The sequence below is a fragment of the Pogona vitticeps genome, chromosome 3, assembly GCF_051106095.1.
Source record: "Pogona vitticeps strain Pit_001003342236 chromosome 3, PviZW2.1, whole genome shotgun sequence".
Taxonomy (NCBI): domain Eukaryota; kingdom Metazoa; phylum Chordata; class Lepidosauria; order Squamata; family Agamidae; genus Pogona; species Pogona vitticeps.
Window position 1 is genome coordinate 98,437,000 of NC_135785.1, and position 19,735 is coordinate 98,456,734.

Here is a 19,735-nt window from a genome sequence, read left to right on the forward strand (position 1 = left end):
ATCTAATTTATTATTGCTGTGTTTTTGTTTATGGAGAAGGAGAAAGGTACTTTCAAATTTGCTGCTTCTGTATCAAAATATCCTGACTCGCCTTGAGCACTATCCACCTTCCTTGGGCAGAGGGTGCCATTTAATTATTGCCTTCAGGCAGTGAAATGTCTCGGGACAGCCCTGCAATGGATATATTCCTGTACCCGTGTAAGGATTTTGCAGCCTCTGAGTCTAGTTCCTAGGCTACATCAGTCCTAGGCCTGCAAAACTAAGACCCCATAAATTGAGCACTGTTCTGTACAGATGTTTTTCTGGGGGCACGATACAGTTTTTGCTTTTGTTGCCCACCTGGCAAATTCAATTCCCATATTGCATTTCTTATTTATATTACACACTTTAAACGTATATATCTTTACTATAATGTTGGGTTGTGAGAAATGGCAAAGCAAAGTGAACTTCTGTAATTCTTCTGTGCTTCAGAAACCTAATAGGCATGAAATATTTTAGACCTGAAAATTGTTTTTCAGCTGAGTTGTTTCATTAAAAACAAAAAACAACAACAAAAAACAACCTCAAACACATTAGACAGCATGTTGAGTGGGCCCTTCTGTTCACTGAAGCTCACACATTTCTCAGCAATAAGGAAGTAATAATCACATATTATTGCCACAAGTTGATCATCAAGATGTCTTTTTTGAAGCAAACTGTTGTGGTATTTCCAAATTAAGCTACTCACAATAGCATACAACATCTTAATTATGTGCAATTTTATTCTGTTTCTGTCTTTTTCTTTCACAAAACAGATATCTTGAACAGCTAAGTCTGCAATCCTAATACTTATCAATGTGGGCAACTCAGTGGGTCTTCCATTCCAAGCAGGTATGTATGGTCTCAGATATGATGTCTAAGGCTGTGATTTCAGTCATAATGGCAATCTCAACAGGGACTTGCAGTCTTTTGAACAACAAATGCAATGGGAGAAGCATGAGTATTCTGTCAGAAAGTAAACATTCCATCAGATTTTCTGAGGGAATGGAAGGTGGAGACAAATATTGCATTGTTGCTCTTTGCCCTCCACTCCCCTGGGACAAGAAAAAGTACAGTATAACGATGAAGGCTGAAGTCCAATTGGTAATCCTAACTAGGGTGGACCCATTGGATCAACTACTGAGAGGTAAGGCAACAATTATATAAATCCCATTCAGTCAATAACTCTACTCTGGTTGGAACCACAAATTGGATTCAGGGCCAGAAGGTTCAGAGACTCCATAACAGTACCTACTTCCAATGGGTTTGACAGTCTTGGGACCACAAGAATGTCTAAGCCGAGTATGAATGTTCACAGGGATAAGAGGTGCTTTCCATCTATTTTCTCTTCCAGTGCCACTTGTTCTGAAATCTGCTTCCTTCCTGGAGACCTTGGCAGCTAAGTACTCTGTGGTCTAAAATTATGTTTATTTGTTTGTCATAATTATAGGCTGCCTTTCTCCAGATAAAGGGACTCAAGGCGGCTCAGTAGACATCCTTCAGTCTCAAGAGACTATGGTAACATGCTCTGAATAGAGGTCTTCGAACAGCGTCTGGCTAAGAAGGCCAATTTGGGAGTGACAATCCCTTCCACACTGAAGACAAATGCAATCTGTCCCCTGTCGAGCTCCCTGATTTTGCTGCTTTCGGGACTGCCTCTTTGCCTCGGCCTGGTGGACAAGTATCTCTTCAGATTGGGAGAGGCCATGATGCACCACCTGCCTCCAGGCTGAATGCTCAGATGTCAACGTTTCCCATCTGTTGAGGTCCATTCCTAAGGCTTTCAGATCCCACTTGCAGATATCCTTGTATCGCAGCCATGGTCTCCCTCTGGGGTGCTTTCCCTGCACTAGTTCTCCATACAGGAGATCTTTTGGAATCCGACCATCGGCCATTCTCACGACACGCCCAAGCCAGCATAGACATTGCTGTTCCAGTAATGTATACGTGCTAACAATTCCACTTCATTCCAGGACTACTCTATTGGGAAATCTGTCCGGCCAGGTCATGCCAAAAATGCGTCGGAGACAATGCTTATGGAACATGTTCGACTTCCTCTCCTGCCGTGCACAAATGATCCAGGACTCACTGCAGTACAAGAGTATACTCAGGACACAGGCTCTATAGACCTGGATCTTGGTGTATGCCATCAGCTTCTTATTAAGCCATACTCTCTTTGTGAGTCTAGGGAACATGGTAGCTGCTTTGCCATCTAGAGAGAGAGTCGGCTCACAGTGTTTAAAAAGAAGAATTAAAAACACAACGAATTATACATTAAAAACATTTAAACTATTATAGTAACTGAATGATTTAAAACATTTAAACTAAAACTTTTATTATTTAAAATAACAAATAAACAACAGCAATGTCTCAGAGTGAGTTATTGGGATTGTAAGTGCCTGTTGATGAGAAAATAAGCAGTGGTCTACTATGGGGAAACTTGAAACTAATTCTGCTCTGTAAGTATCTGCATTTCTGCTGGCCAGCTGTAGGTTTTTAATCAAAATTCAAAACTGCACAACACAGACTTGAGTTGTTGTATAATCTATGTTTTACCTCTTTTTGGACCCATTTATACACATTCCCTTTGAGCTTGTTTCCATAGATGTCTGGCCTAGAGGCATTTCCAGACCCCTTCGTAACCAGAGTGACTAGATGAAAAACTGAACATGATTCCTGGCCCTTTAATACATCCTGAGAAGAGCAAATGTTAGTTGGTGCTGCCTTTAACACACACTAAACAGGATGAAATTTCTCTTTCACACAACTATTACAGGAACACAGTCCACTTTTTCAATTCATCCAACCTGCTTGTAATTCCTGCTTGCCACAAACGTACAACATAACAAGGGTCTCCTCCTATCACAGTTGCCCACTGCCTAGTCTATAGTTTTGGCACTGAGATCTCAGAAAACGGGATGGCAGGGCAATCCATCAATGCATTCAATAAATACATGAACAGCATAATTGCAGGTAGAGAAAGCCCTCCTTGGAAAGAACGGCTGTGTATTGTCTCTCCAAGAGGGAGGCCCAAAGGTCATGCTGCCATTCGGTTCTGAAGGGAATGCTTTCAGTTTGGAGCAGAAATTGGTGGCCGGCCAGGCAGGCTTATTGGTTTAAGTTTCATAATTTCTTTAAAAATGCAGACCTTTCTCTGTGTTACAGCAAATGTTAATAAACATCAGTAGAAGACGTCTGTGTGCAGTGCTCTTTCCTCGTATTTAAAAAGAACATTGGTGGCACATATATAATTTATAGTGAACCTGAAACCTCGCTTATGCTCAGAAATTTTGGTCTATATTTGTTAAAAGTTTATTAGTTGGTAAAGGAGAGAGAGAGAGACAGACAGAGAGAGAGAAGGCAGGAAGTAATGGCAATGTGCCATTTGTTATAGAATATCTTGGCAGGAAAGGATGCAATTTTATAATTTAAACATATGGCTCTGGCAACATTTTTGTCTCTGCATTATCATCTCACAGAGCTCTTGTTCCCATTTTTTTAATAAACCCCCCTGGATTTGACTAATACATTTTCTTGCCCTTATGTTGCCTGAACCATGGCATGTATACGTTAGGATGGTGAAATATTGGGAAACTTTGCTTAAACAAGGGGATGCACCTTTTGAAGGCTTCCTCTAGACTGAACACTGGTTCCCAACCTTGGGTAACCCAGGTGTTTTGGACTGCAGTTCCCAGAAGCATTCCTCACCAGCTCTGCTGGCTGGGGTTTCTGGGAGTTGCAGTCCAAGAATCCCTGGATTTACCCAGGATTAAGGAACCATTGCTGTAGAACACAGGTAAGCAATGTGCAATGGTAGGGCTACATATCCCCCTTCTGGATATTTTTGGACCCTCAGATGTCCACTCATTGAAATAAAATCTGAAAAGAAAGTTTTTTTGTGTGTGTGTGTTCTACTTGAAGCTTCTGGGAATAGCGATTTTGAAATAAGATGATGAGCAGGACTCCCCAGTTGCTCTAAACAAAAATCAACAGAAAAGAAATTGGAAGTGGACTTCAAGCAACATTGGCTTTTGATTGATCATACATTTTGCTCAGTTTTAGAGCTGGTGTGGCCCATATTGGGTCCTGATGGTGCAATATTATGCCCAGGCCCTCTGTGGGTGTTCATCCATGTTGTGTACAATTCCTATGGTGCATATTGTGTATTCTTTTATTTTACATGTCCTTTCTGTTGAGGCCCAAGAATCTCCAAATTGAGCGAAAATATATAATGAAGAACTATGGGCTGAGCTTGGGGATGTAGCCATAAGGGAATTTTTGGACCACATCTCTCAGTTTGAGAAGGAACCATTGATAAGCACTCTCTGGGTATGATTCTGTAACCAGTTGTGTGTCCATCTGACAGTTCTATCCAGTCCATATCTGATTAGCTTGCTAATTAGAATATCATGAGGCACTTTGTCAAAGGCTTTGCAGAAGTCAAGGTATGGCTACAGCATTCCCCCTGTCTACCAAGGAGGTTACCTGATTAAAAAGTGAGGTAAGATTAGTCTGGAAGTATGTGTTCTTGGCAAATCGGTGATGGCTTCTAGTTATTACTGAATTATTTTTAAGGTACTTACAGAGTGATTGCTTTGTAATCTACTCCAGAATTTTCCCTGGGATTGATGTCAGGCTAGTGGGTCTATAATTCTCAGGATCCTCCTTTTTGCTCTCTTTGAAGATACTGACAATGTTAGCCCTCCCCCAATCATCTGGCACTTCATCCTTCCTCCCTGATTTCAAGAGAATAATACACAGTGGTTCTGAGATCTTTTCAGCCAGTCCCTTCAATAAGCTTCAATGCAGTTCATTCAGCCCTGGGAATTTGAACTCATTCAAAGTAATAACGCATTCCTTGACTATTTATTTATCAATCTCCATCTGCAACCCTGTCCCTTCCTTTTGCACTTCATATTTGCCTGGAGGGTCATAGACTATCTTTTGGGAAAAGACTAAGCTAAAGTTGGAATCGAGCAATTCTGCCTTTTCTTTGTCATCTGTTGCCATCTTTTTAGTGGGTTTTTAGCAGTTGGTTAATTCTTTTTGATTATTGATTTTTTTGAGGAGTTTTATGTCAATGTACAGGTTTCTCTCTCTCTGTGTGTGTGTGTGTGTGTGTGTGTGTGTACACACATATACATAATATTAAGCTTGACATTAACTGTTGTGTTGCATGTTTGGACATTATTGATTTTGGTTGTTGTGGGTTTTTCGGGCTCTTTGGCCATGTTCTGAAGGTTGTTCTTCCTAATGTTTTGCCAGTCTCTGTGGCCGGCATCTTCAGAGGACAGCACTCTGTGCTCTGGTGTAGTTGGCTTGGGAGTGCAGTATTTATGGCTGTGAGATAGGCTTTTGTCTATATCTGTAGATGGGTGGTTAGCGTGTCTTGTTGTGGGTGTATTGTTGTGCTAAGGAGAAGAGATTATCTGTCACTGTGGTTGATGGGTGTCGTTAGCTGGTCTTTTGTATGTAGTGATCCCCTGTCCTTGTGGCTGGGTGGAGTTCGTTGACCTTTTGCACGCTGTATTTTTGAGAGCTGGGAGCCAAGTTTTGTTGAGCTTCACACTTTCCTCTTTTTTGTTGAAGCCTATCTCAGTGCTGTCCTCTGAAGATGCCGGCCACAGAGACCGGCGACACGTTAGGAAGAACAACCTTCAGAACACGGCCAAAGAGCCCGAAAAACCCAGAACAGCCATTAGATCCCGGCCGTGAAAGCCTTTGCGAATACATTATTGATTTTATTGGAATGTACTCTGGTGTAGAATTCAATATAGGTAATAATAAGTGTAGGGGAACCCAAAAGATGACATCATTCCTGCATGTCAATCAGAAGATAGAACAGGAGGGGCGGAGTCAGAATGACAGTTGGACAGCTGGAAGAGACAGTTAAAGGGGGAGTTGGAATGAGACAGGGATAGAGAGAAGTAGGGACAAGAAGTTATTGAGAGAGTGTTAGGCTTCAGGAATAGATTAGAGGGGTTAGGAAAGAGAATTGAACAGTTTACATCATATTGAACAAGCAGGAATGAACGCATAAGCATAATATGAATAATACCAGTGATTGAATACATGATTTAATATAATTGAACACCTGAAACAGTTATATTTGATTCTCCTTATAATTTTTGTTCTTTAATAAAAGAATGTTTGCTCAAAACCCCTGATTCCTAAGTTCTTTGAGTAGCTCCTAAGTGTGTGGGAATTGTATTGGTATTAAGAGAATACCTGGTGGCAGCGAAAAGGGCATGTTTACCTTTGTGGAGCCCAGAGAAATAAGGGACCACAAGGGGGATCGCCACAATAAGTTATCATCTTCATCATCATTTCCCCACCCCCACTGAGTAGCTCAGGATTACTTGCTGTGCATGGAGATTGTGAAGGCATAGAGGGAAAAGGAAGTGGCTACTACCCTGTCTCATCATTACTTAGGAGTCAGCTCCATTGGAAACTGGGGAATGTCCACCTTAGACACCCTGGCTAAGATTGCATCACCAGGACTGCAAGGAAACCCCACTGAGCTGAAAGAGATTTGTTTTTAGGCGACCCTGTTGTTCAGCTGCATTTTAATGTAACTTCACTTGAGAATAAACAGAGAAATAGGACGGGAAGGACAATGCACTAATTTTTCATTTAAAAAGGGATGATTCACTCAATTTTACTGCCAGTATGTAAACTATATAATGTGAACAATTCTGTATGTAAATATTACCAGATTTTGTAACATCATTAACTTCTAAATTGTATTCTACTGTAAAGCGAAAGGCTGATATTTAAGGGTTTTGTAAATATTTGAAGAAGTTGTAAATGAGCAGACACGGAAGGAGAGGAATCAGACAAGAAGCAGCTTATCTTAATGGTATTTTTATGTAACATTTATTATGGTTTTGTTATTTTTATGGGCTGTACAGTACCATCATCAACAACAGCAATATTTATTGTTAGCTTATATGCCGTGAACTGTACAAAATACAAACTGAAAATTTTAAGAGATATTCAGCATGAAGCTTTATTTCTTTAATTTATATCCCATCTTTCTTCCAGTTCTGGGTGCCAGGTCTTCTGCCCTGTGGAAAGTTATATTGTATTTCTTGTTAAATAGTAGGGATTGAAACTCTGTTTGCGTATATGAGGTTAAGTTAGCACCTGCAGAATTAACTGCAAAAATGCCCTCCTTTTGAGCCATCCTCTTCTTTCATGCTCTCTTTTCTGGTGATGCTGAAATGGCCATGCAAGCAATGGGTCTCTTCTGGCTGTCCAAGTATGTTTCCCTGTAGAATCCCATCCTTCCTGTTTTTTAGAGCACTCTACAGAACCTAGGTTTGGCTGGGTTTGTGATGCTTATTTCAATTAGCGGAACAACTAGAGGTGAAGAGTGGAGAGTTAACCCTCTTTCTCCCATCACTGTAGTCCAGCCCTTCTCCCGTTCCTGGCTGCTTTTAAAACAAATGAAAATGGATTATACAGTTGGCTACAGATATCAAACCTTTACGTTACTGTGGGGCTTAGGCTATTGTTTCAGACTTTAAAATGGGACTATTTACTAGTTAGGTGGGCTAAAGGGAAAACAAGTCATTTCCCTTAAAACCAGTAAAGTGTTGATAACATTGCTGTAATTCTATGCAATGCCATGCAAGAATAAAATCGACATGCGCAATGCCAAATGGAACATGTTACTGGCACCATGCCAAATGCAAGTTCATCCCCCCCCCCCGGCATATGAATTACATGCACAGATGGGCTGTTGCGCTTTGTTTCTTTGTTTTGCTTTTCTAAGGCACCAGTTTGGACTTTAAGAGGATATTCAGCTGGAGTCTTCTGGGTGTCATAGCACTTAGTCTTTTCAACACATCTTAAAGGAAGGAATAAAAATGGTCCCCAAAGGACCTATTGGAATTCTTCAACTCTCTGGGCATGCATTATGCATTCCCCAAATTTGCTGCTGGTGCTGTAAGTCTGAAACTCTCCTGCTGATTTTCATTACAGCTGCAGAGTTTCCCATCTGAACAGTGGTAGGCAATCGCTCTGCAGAGCCCGCCCCTACACTCACATGCACATGTGCGCACATACGCACAGGCACACATTCCTTATCACATCAATTTTCAGCCGGGGTTACTTCAAAGTGAATTCCTGTTTCCTTCAGATTTCTTCCACTTATCATTTTCACAATTAGCCAAATGCATTTCCTCCCGCAAAGCTGAGTTATTTGCATATTAAAAGGTCGGTGCGCAGGTTAAAGTTATTTAACTATGAAAGAGATGATAATTTTGCAATCTTCTTAACATCCAGATAAAGCACAAAAATTACCTCTGGGTTTTTAATTTACACATTTACCAGCGCACGATGAAAAGCGTTCCAGGAGAATGGAATAAGCATTATAATGAACTTTCAATTAGACTAAGGCATGTATTTACAGAAAATTACTATGTTTATCATATCTGCTCGTGACAAATTGGGAAATTTCATTTTGAATTTCCAGCAATTTCCTGGCAACTAAGACCAGATGACTTTTCTAGTAAAGGCTGAGGAGACAGGCTCAGGGCCGGCCCAAGACACTTTGTTGTCTGAGAGCCGCTAAAAGTGGCGCTCCTACTCACTCCCCACCCTCTAGTCTTCAATGTGCCTCATGTCTAAGGAGGGCCAGGATATCTTAGTATGTGAGGCCAATAAAGAAAGAAAGGAACATCCCACAACCACTTCCCTCGGAAATAAAGAATATGTTAAATTACTAAGAACCTCATCTTTTATGAAGATGAAAACCAGCAGTTTAGGTAGCTGCCTGATATTGCCTAATGGGAGAGTCATATCTGAGCTGCAGAGTCTGCTACAGTGATAACAGAAAGGTGATAGGACAATCTAGTAACCTTCGTTGTCAAAATCACACCCTGACCTTCCTTCAGATTGCTCGGAGCCATGTACCTAGGTCCAGGGAACCTGACCAGCCCACAATAATTTGATAAATAACACAGTTGATTGAGATTTGAACGGGGATCTTTTTAACATAAATCCATCCACATGAGTGGTTCCCAACCTTGGGTATCCACGAAGCTGAATCCCACCATGATAAAAACAAAAAGGCCTCTTTGCTTCAATGGGACATGCTTATCAATATTCAGTTTTCACCATTACAATTTATAGTGCTCAAGATTTCTTGTGTGGTTGTGCCAATGGAAGGGAAATGTCATAACTTGCAGCAGCCAATAGGTGCTAATTACTGGCTGAAATTCAAATTCACCTCCTATTCCCCCCCCCCCATGACGGTCCCAAGACTACTGTGGGGTCTCTTTCATCATGAGGAACTTGTTGAGGCCCATGGGATGCAGGGAAAGTCTTACTTTCCCAAAAATGATTTTTACTGGCTGTGAGGTGATTTTATAGGTGGCAGCGATTTTAGAGAATTAAAGACTTCCACCTTCATCCTGAGGCCCTTAGCATCTGGATTCTTTAGTATTTGAAAACGCTAATAATACTGTAAATTACTATTATTCAGTAATAGTATGAAAACAATATGAAGACTCTGTGTCTCACATAGACTCCTTTGGCGTCTGACCATTGTATCTGTACCACCAGCTGAAAACCACTGTGCATCACCTTGATGTTATTTCCATCCTTCATTCAGTCTCTTAATTCTTCTCCCTTGCAGAATCTTAAGGACACAACCAATGCTGAATAGAGCGAGCGCCTTTGCTCTATGTTTATTTTCTCGTTATATGTATGTATCACTCAGCCCTGCTGTCCTTGGCATTATTTGCTTGTGAAGCTCTGTATTAATGTGATTGAAAAATCATGGCTGCATTGAGAAATTTTGCTTGTAATTTTCCATCCCATTTCAGTCCCTCCATGTACAAGCAGTTTTATAACCTACCCTATGTATTAATTCCAGCTGAGGTTTTTCCAGGAAAAGTGGAAGCCGGCAATCTTTCTTTGCAATATCTTTCATTATTTATATTCATAGACAGCAAATGCTACGATCAGAGATGCACCGAGTGAGACCTCTGGTGTTCTGGCTACTTTTCTGCTTTTGTAAAGGAGAGATGCTTCTGGGAAGCTACAGGGATTATACATCTCTGTGTGCTTTTAATTGGTAGAAAACACCCTTTCCTGCCCCCATGAATCCATGCACAAAACCATTCTGTTTTCAGGAGACTCACTGCAAGATAAATAACCTGAGGCCATATTAAATTGCACCACCATGTCTTCCAGAGTGTGGGAACAACCATCTTTGGGTAGACATTAGAGAAGCAATAAAGGCAGTGGTTACTGAGATGGATCCTTCCATCCTCAAACTCCCTCATTTCAAAATGTGAAATTCTGAGGAAAGGAGGAAGAGGATGTTTAATCTCATTTGACAGAATGACAGGCTAAAGTTGTGATGCATAAACATGTATCCAGAAGTTGAGGGGAAATATGGTTTCCTTCAAAGAGGACTGTTCAGAGGTCTTTCCTCCCTTTTCTACACAGGGAAAACTCTTATGAGACCCTGTAAATTAAAACTCACAGGACTCGTTTTGTGGTCCACACAGCTGGCCCAGAGCCATGGCCCAGACCCATCTCTGCTATGAAGCAAAACGAGGCATCCACAATCAGGCAGCTGGTTTGAGATATCACAGAACGGCAGCAAGTCAACAGTTCTTGTCAGGTTCTTGTGCCACAGATGCCAAAATAAAACAGCTGTTCTTGAGTCCATAATAACCTGATTTGTAATGGCCGTGTTTGTGAGGTGGCAAAAGGCTTTTGCATGCCCCTGATATCGTCCTCTCTTAGTCATGTCTTGAAAATGGCCGCTTTGTTAACTCCTTTTAAAATGCTCATGGCCTGCCAGTATCTCTTTCTAGCAAGAACAGAGGGCATCTTGCTTGCTAATTTAATTTTGGAAAATAGAATTCTAAGATGAAAAATCGAAAAGGTGGGTTTTGTCAGCCAGGAGGAATGTCCAGAAAATTCTCACAAGAAACAGAGCAGTCCAGATAGAAAAAATCTTCTCAAGTAGGTGCTGTATATACTGTATAAAAATATATATATAAAACTTCCCTCCACAATTTCAGTACTGTAGATGTATTGGTATCCCTTAGCAGGAAGACACATATGCTGTCAAACAATAAATAGAATTGCATATTTATTAAATTCTATCAGATATTAAAAATCATTGCACACAGCTGTTAGATACTTTAAAATACTGCATGATAGCATTAAATGTCAACTACAAAATGTTATTAAATACCAGCCCTTAAGATTCCGGTATTGGAGACAAACATAATGGAATATCAAGTACTCAGCAAATTCTTGTATAGAGATTATCGGGAGAATATTGAATGTCTATAGTCTCTGAGGAAAATTCTAGGAGAAAATTCATTTCAGCTTCAGAAAATGATGTTTACAACATTGGAAAAATTAACTCTGTCTAATTATTTGCAGCACATGGCAGCTTAATACTGCATTAGGTTAGTCTCTTCTAGAGTGGGAGTGACTTACTCACTTATTGGGTACAAACAATGTACCCTTTAATTTTCAGGTCCACTGGGTGGGGCTCCATCTCTTGCATGTGCAGGTTTCCATCGTGACCGGAACCTAACGTGATCGCTGCATGGAGGAGGAAGAAGACAGCAACACTCAGGGAGGAAGAGACACACACACACCCTCCCAGCTTAGAGGGCACCTTGAATTGTACTCCAATTTGGAAATGTATGTGTGCAGCCCATATCTGCGGTAGCCTTGGATGGTCAATTCTGTCTGTTTTGGCAGCACCAGTCATGTCTGTAAATAAATAAAAAGCTACATCTCAGACCATTTTTATCTCTTTTCTCCCAATGAATGATAGGAACTGCACAAATCAAACCTGTTGGTGATCCCATCCATCATTGTTCCATGATCTGTGCTGGTGCCAGGTTTGTAGACATATTGCTGGTAGTGGCTTGGTTACCATTCACACACCCCCATTAACTTTTCCTGCCATTCCCTTTTCCCTGGTGCTCCTGCCAGCCTCCTCTTCCTCTAGGCTGCACTATCATATTTAATTCTTTCAGTTGTGTAGAAGCCCATTTGTTATACTCCACAAACAATGCAACAAACGGTGTTGAGTCCTGCCTTGAAGAGTGTAAAAATGGTGGCCACAATCATTCACATCTCTTCCAACCAACTATGGTGCTGTTGTGAACCATCCTCACTCCGATTCAAAGGCAACGGTGAAGTAGGAGGCAAATTGTCAGTGTCACAATATTTCTAACATGCAACTTTTTATGGTCTGGGAGGATTTTTAAGGCTTATTTTGAAATTTTTTGTGGGTGTTCTTGAAATACAGCAAAATCAACTAAAAAGTAATATGTTGTTAACAAGTTACTGCTCTTCAGCGCGCTATGAATAATCATAATGAATTCCTTTCCTCCTCAAAAGGAACAATGAACCAATTGTTTTTTAAATAGAATATTCCAAATTTTGTTTGGGGCTGGGGGGGGGGGATTTGAGAATGCTTGAACAAACTGTTTATTCTCGCTACCAGCCAAGACATGGACAGCGCTTTGTTCATGGAAGTAGGTGGACATATTGAAATCTGTCGGTTTCCCCTTTGATGCTGTATATAACGGCAACTCAACACAGAACATCCTGTGACTTATGAATAACGTGCAGGCCTCTGCATTCATGACAGCTGTCTTCTAAACAGTGCCTCTCTTCTGTGCCTTCTGGGTTGATCCTTGTCCAATAATAACAACCACAAGGTGGCACTGATGTCTGTGGACTACAGGCATTAAAGCTTTCGCACTGAAGCTTTCACTCTATCATCCTGTTGCAAACGCACATGTACACAATCCTGTTCTCTTACCTCCATTACACTGGTTTAAACTCTTTAAAATATATATATATATTTGTGCATTTTATTGCAGCAAGACTAATCCCAATACTACTATTACTACTAGTAGTAACACCAAAGATGCCTCATCTTTTGTTGTGTTGGCTAGGGATGGTGGCAGCTTCAGGACAGAGAGAGAGGGAGAGAACAGGATGCAAAGGAATGGCAGCTGTTTTCTGCATATCCAACAGAGCTCCTATCCTCATTGCCCATTTCCAGTTCTAGAGAAAGTTCTGTCAACCCTACAAGAGGGAGTGGAAACCTGCTGGGGAAGATGTGTTGTCCATACTTTGCTGAGCTACAGTAGGCCTACGAATTAGGCAGCACTTAGAATTAACAAGCCTGAAATTGTGCCAGCAGAAGGTGTGGAGGCAGTGTTCTCTCAAACTATTTTGGGAGAGAAGAAAATGCTTTTTTCTTGGGCTGCTGAAGGGAAAACCAGAGAACACTGGTCACAGTCTGGCTATGATTCTGCTAGGCGAGATTTCTATCGTCTTGAAACACCAATGAGTGAAAGCAATTGGTAGTATAGCAACCAAATGCGTTATTATTAGGAATGCATTTGAAATCTCCTTTGGAGCATGAACCCCCGTGGAAATAAATGAACTGAAAGATGGTTTTGCCATAATAAATCCTCCCCAGCTTTGATTCCATGTTACTCCTTTGAAAATGGCTGTCCTTGATGTGTACTGTACATCAGCTGCTGGGACAGTTAAGGGGAAAAAGAGATAAGGAGACTGATTTTCCAAAGCACAAAGAAGAAAAAAATTCTCGCAACATGCTTTATTTCCTCTCCATTTTTGGCAGTGGAGAATTGTATAGGTACAAGTCTGTGTTTGTGCAGATGGAAAATATTGTGTTTTCTGTTAGTTACATAGATTAAGGATTCTTTCTTCTGGAGAATTCCAAATGATCATTCAATAGCTTGAATAAAATGGAATCGTCAAAGAAACGTTACTATTTTGGATTGAATTTATTTTTAAAAAATCACTGTAAACTGAAGTATTGAGGTATATTGAAAATATACTGTAATTTCAAATACCTCAATATTTCTGTGGAATGAATTTAGATCTAGATTTACCAGGTCATCATCAGCATTCTAAATCTCTGAGATTTCAGGGTCAAAACCTGAGGCCAAAGGCTGGTCTTTGTGACATCATAGAAGCAAGCTTTCCTGCCGTTACATGGGCAGGCAGGGAAAGGGTGGGAGTAGGAAATTACCCCCATCATAGCTGATTGTGAAAATGAGCATGCATAAAGGGAATATAGGCAAATAGGCCAAGAATCTGGGTTAATTGGTAGCCAGATTATACCCTGAATCAGGGAAGCAACTTTTTTGTTTGTTTGTTTGCTCAATGGGTGCCAAAACTGCATCCAACAGGTTGGAGATTTGCTGCCATTTCTGTTTGGATTTATCATCATCGTCTTAGAACTGCAGAGCCCGACGGGATTTTATGGATCGTCGAGTCCAGCCCCGGGTATGGAGGCAAACGGGGAATTGAACTCCCAGTCTCTGGCTCTGCCACCAAACATCTAAACCACTGAGCTATCCAGCAGTTCTTATGTCAGACTTCATACTCTTCTCCAGCACACTCTGAGATCATCTCCCCATATGAAGACTTGGAAGTGCACTGCAATACTCTGAAACACCACTGGGAGCCCCAAGACTTGACAATCAGGCCCAGAGCTGAGTGGTAGAATACATGCATGTGACTCAAAAAGAGCAGATTCTTGACACTTCCTAGATCAGATAAGGGAGACGGGGAAAGGCTATCCCTCCGATCTCTCCAAAAGCAGCTGCCAGTCGGAGTGGGCAGTACTGGGCAAGTAAAGTAGAGTGTCTGATCTAGAAGAGGGAAGCAGCTTCCTGGAATTCTAACATATCTTAGCTATCATTCCTGCTATTGATTGCTAAAAGAAAAGTGCCACAAAATCTAAAAGTCAAGACAATGCAAATCAGTGAAACAAAACCCACAGTTGACAAAGCAGAAAAATAAAATTTCGTAATTATCTGCATAACCAGGAACCACGTCCTTTTTATTTCATATCTAAATATTACAGCTTGCTCAGCCTGGGTGTCTGGGGAATTTGGGTTAGGCCTGCCAGTGGGAGAAAGTTCTCATTGTCTTCCATGCATATGGATTGGGTCAGAGTGTGTGGGTGCAATGCTATCTAAGCTGGCTCTTGGTATCTGGCTTTTAAAAGGTGGATAGAAGGTATAGCCTCCAGTTGGGTGAAGGCAACAGTGCATGAAGTATCCACACACAGCACTCTGAAGTGTGGTGTTAATGTATCAGGTTGGAAACAATAAGAATGGCCTTCAGTTTGAGCAGGTCTTATGTTAACAGTAGGGAATCTCAGCCCCTGAAGCTGAATCTAACCCCCTGGGTTCCAATCCAGTCTTTTGGGTTTCACCAGATAGTCACATCCCCTTCATAATACCATGGCTTGGGAGTCTCTTAGCCTTTGTATGGACTCAACACCCACCTACCCCTTTGTGAAAGGTCGAACTGCTTCTCCTGAAGTTTATGGTGAAACAGCACAGTGAAGGAAACATGTATTCATTCACTCACTGTGAAGTTGCACCGGAGGATTTGTTTCTTCAGGTTTGTTCATGTCAACTGGCCACACACAGAGAGGAAGCAATTGACTGACTGCCTTGTTTGCAGCTTGTTAACACAGCTCCCTTGTAGCCCTGCAAGAGGCATGGTTATCGGAGAACTACCTAATGAACTGTAAGTAAGGATCACACAGCAATTTCCTTATCTTGTTTCCTCCTCCTGTTAGCTATGCAACAATGCCATAGCACAACAACGCTGACACCAAGGTGTTTTAAAAGGACATAAGTCATTATCTGCAAAAATCCAACCCGCCCTTCAGCTTCCATGCCATTGCGCCATCCCACCAGCATAGACCTTTCTGCATCGGTTAAAGCAATCACACTGTCCAAACTGATGCTACTGGATCAATTATTTAAAAAAGTAATGACTCCAGCAGTCATTACTAAAGATTTGGCGGGGGGTAGGGTTGACGTACTCCAGGGTGATTCACCTTTTCTTTTGCATCTTGTGGTCAATGAAAAAAAAAGTGAACCAGACCATCACTTCCCACATTTTTTGCGAATGTAGTTGCATCCTTAGGGACTGGCAATAAGAGTTATAAACTAAATTGAGCTGACATTTCTGGTCCTACCTTTTCCCATTTGGATCCATCCAGCCTCAACAATGTAGCCCTGAGAGTTTTTGCTATTGATTTTTGGCTGGAGGATGTTAAAAGAGATTCCCCACCCTGCTTTATATCTAGCAAGAACCACTGCAGGAGGAAAGGCCTCTGGCAAGTGGGAGCCTTAACATTATAGATGGGTCCCAGAAAATGCTTAAGTCTTCTGGCCCTGTTGCTGGCCATGAAATACCACCCTCTCTTTTAAAGTTCATTCTTAATATCATTTCATTTTCCAAGTGGGTGAAATCAAATAGATGGATAAAAACATGTGTTTCCTCTTTTGCTCTGGCAGGGAGGAATCTGAGAAAGGAAATAATGGTGGCTGCACAGGAAATCTCCTAAATCTAAAAACCTGGCTGAAGGACTCCTGACCGAAAGAGAATGCTTAATTAAAACAGAGAAAAACCACTTTAATTTTCACAGAAACTACTGTGGAGGAACATCTGGATGACCTTTTGATAGAACAAGCAGGTTTAAGTACAATTTTGTTATTGTTGTTGTTACTAATAAAAGGAGAACAGAGAAGACTCAGGTTTTCCATATATTACTAAAACATTGTGGCCAAGTTATTCCGCTAATGCTATTTTTTCCCACAGCTTAGCTACAGATGGTTTTAATATCAAAGCATTAACACACTGCCTTTCTAATTGAAAGGACATTGACTCCAGCATCATGTAGAAAATGTCATAAACTCCAAGCAGTAAAACTCAGCTGAAGCATTTAATTTGCAAAGTGCATAGTAGGGCTTCAGAAATCATTGTAAAAAACGCATAGCATTAGCAGCGCAGATCACTCCCCAGAAAGTTTGATGAATTTGTTCAAAGAGCAAGGTGGGGCATCCAACCCATATGTGTGTGTGTGTGCGTGTGTTTGTGTGTGGCACTATACATGTTAAACAAAATATTTTAGTATAAATACTAAGATGATTATTCGAAGTTACTAGAGCATATAGGAGAATACTAGGACACTAGTTCAAGAATTCCTGGAAATTCTCAAGGAGGGCATGAAGGCAAAAGCACCCCCCTCTTGCCACAGCTGTCTTCCAACAATTAATATTGACGAGTGTACTGCCATTAATCTGCCCTCCATGAAACGGTGTCACCCCTGCATTACTTTAAATGTTTAGGGTTCAGAGGAGTTATTTTGGGGGATACAGCCCGAGAAATTCCCCATCCCATGCAGTGGGACAGTATCAGAATGAAAATCCCCAAAAGTAACTTTTCCAAGTTCTGCTTTAAAGCCAATGGCCCTAACTATGTACTCTGGTGATGATCTCTCTAAGTTCATTGTATGATTCCCAGCTAAATACTGCCATTTGTCTGCATCATCAATCCACTACTAATCGATTTTACTGAAGCCCCATTCAGTCATTCGTCATCTAGTCGTTTAGTCGTGTCCAACTCTTCGTGACCCCATGGACCAGAGCACGCCAGGCTCTCCTATCTTCCACTGCCTCCCAGAGTTGGGTCAAATTCGTCTTGGTTGCTTCGATGACACTGTCCAGCCATCTCCTCCTCTGTCGTCCCCTTCTCCTCTTGCCCTCACACTTTCCCAACATCAGGGTCTTTTCCAGGGAGTCTTCTCTTCTCATGAGATGGCCAAAGTATTGGAGCCTCAGTTTCAGGATCTGACCTTCCAATGAGCACTCTGGTTTGATTTCCTTTAGAATGGATTGGTTTGTTCTCCTTGCAGTCCAGGGGACTCTCAAGAGCCTCCTCCAGCACCACAATTCAAAGGCATCAATTCTTCGGTGGTCAGCTTTCTTTATGGTCCAGCTCTCACTTCCATACATCACTACAGGAAAAACCATAGCTTTCACTATTCGGACTTTTGTTGGCAAGGTGATGTCTCTGCTTTTTAAGATGCTGTCAAGATTTGTCATCGCTTTCCTCCCAAGAAGCAGGCGTCTTTTAATTTCGTGGCTGCTGTCTCCATCAGTCATTACTGGAGTGTTTTTAGTAAACATGCAAGGAGTAGGAGGATGCTACTCCTGCTCCCTTGTTCCTGATTCTTTCTACTTCCTATATGTGGAAGGGAAAGGGCAAAAAACAGGGAGTCTACACAGTGGTTCCCAACCTTGGGTCCCCAGATGTTCTTGGATTAAAACTCCCCGGGGTCTTCACTACTAGCTGTGCTCATCAGGATTTCTGGAAGTTGTAGTCCAAGAACGTGTGGAAACCACCAGTCTACTAGATCACATGGAGCCTTTTGGATTCAGATGTAACCCTGAAAATTTTGGGTGGTAGCAAAAGCCCTCTGCTTTGGATTGTTACACACACACACACCACTCCCTATGATGCACAGAAGGGTAAGATGGCAAAGTTTTGGTCTACATGTTGAGTAAATGATTTTTGGTAATGAACAAATAGGGCTTGGATGGCCCTATGATCTGGTTGACTGAAACTTTACTCTCCATCTGCTTGCTCCATGGCCTACATTGTTTGAAAAGCCATTATCATGCCTTCTCTTAGGGCTCATAGCGTGTGATGGCAAAGGTGTCTTTTCACTGAACATGCAGGGCTTTATAAAAAAATGCACACAGCATCAATTGGGGAAGGAGTGATAGTTTCTGAGCTCATAGGACACACAGAGGGGAGATTTAACCCCTTTCTCCCCAATTTTTCTTGTGAAGTAGGCATTTGCTTTTGGTAGAAATTCCACTGCTAGTTTAATCCTCAGCAGCAGTATAGTGGCAAATTTTGAGGTGACCATCCACATAGAACGTAAGAACACAAGAAGAACCCTGCTGGATCAGGCCAAGAGCCCATCTAGTCCAGCTTCCAGATGCCTCTGAGAACACATAAGGCAATTAGATACCTGAGGCATATCTCCTGATACCCCTCTCCTACATATGGCATTTTGAGGTACCATCTTTTAAAGCCTAGAGATTATGCATCCCCATCATGGCTTATAACCTGTGATGGACTTTTCCTCCAGGAATCTGTCCAATGCCCTTTTAAAGGCATCTAGGCCAGATGTCATCACAACATCCTGTGGCAAGGAGTTCCACAGACTAACAACACGCTGGGTTAATAAATATTTTCTTTTGTCTGTTCTCACTCTCCCAACCCTGAACTGGACTGGATGTCTCCTGGTTCTGGTATTGCGTGAGAGTGAAAAGAGGTTCCCTCTATCCACTTTATCCACCCCCTGCATAATTTTATACGTCTCAATCATATGTCTCTAGTCTTTTCTCTAGACTAAAGAGCCCCAAACGCTGTAGCCTTTCCTCATAAGGGAGGTGCCCCAGCCCAGTAACCATTTTAGTCACTCTCTTCTGCACCTTTTCCAGTTCCACTATGTCTTTTTTGAGGTGCGGCGACCAGAACTGTATGCAATACTCCAGTTGCGTCCTTACCAGTGTTTTATACAATTACATTATAATGTTGGCTGCTATATTTTCAGTCCCCTTTTTAATGATACGTAGCATGGAGTTGGCCTTCTTTACTGCCGCCGCACATTGGATTGACAATTTCATTGAGCTGTCCACTAGTACACCACGATCTCTTTCCTGATAATAATAATAATTTATTGTCATTGTAAGTATATACACATACAACGAAATTCACAGACAGCTCAGAGAAACCATCAGCTGATAACTAAAGTTTTGTTTTTTCTTTTTTTCTTTTTTTGCCCCAATGTGCATTACTT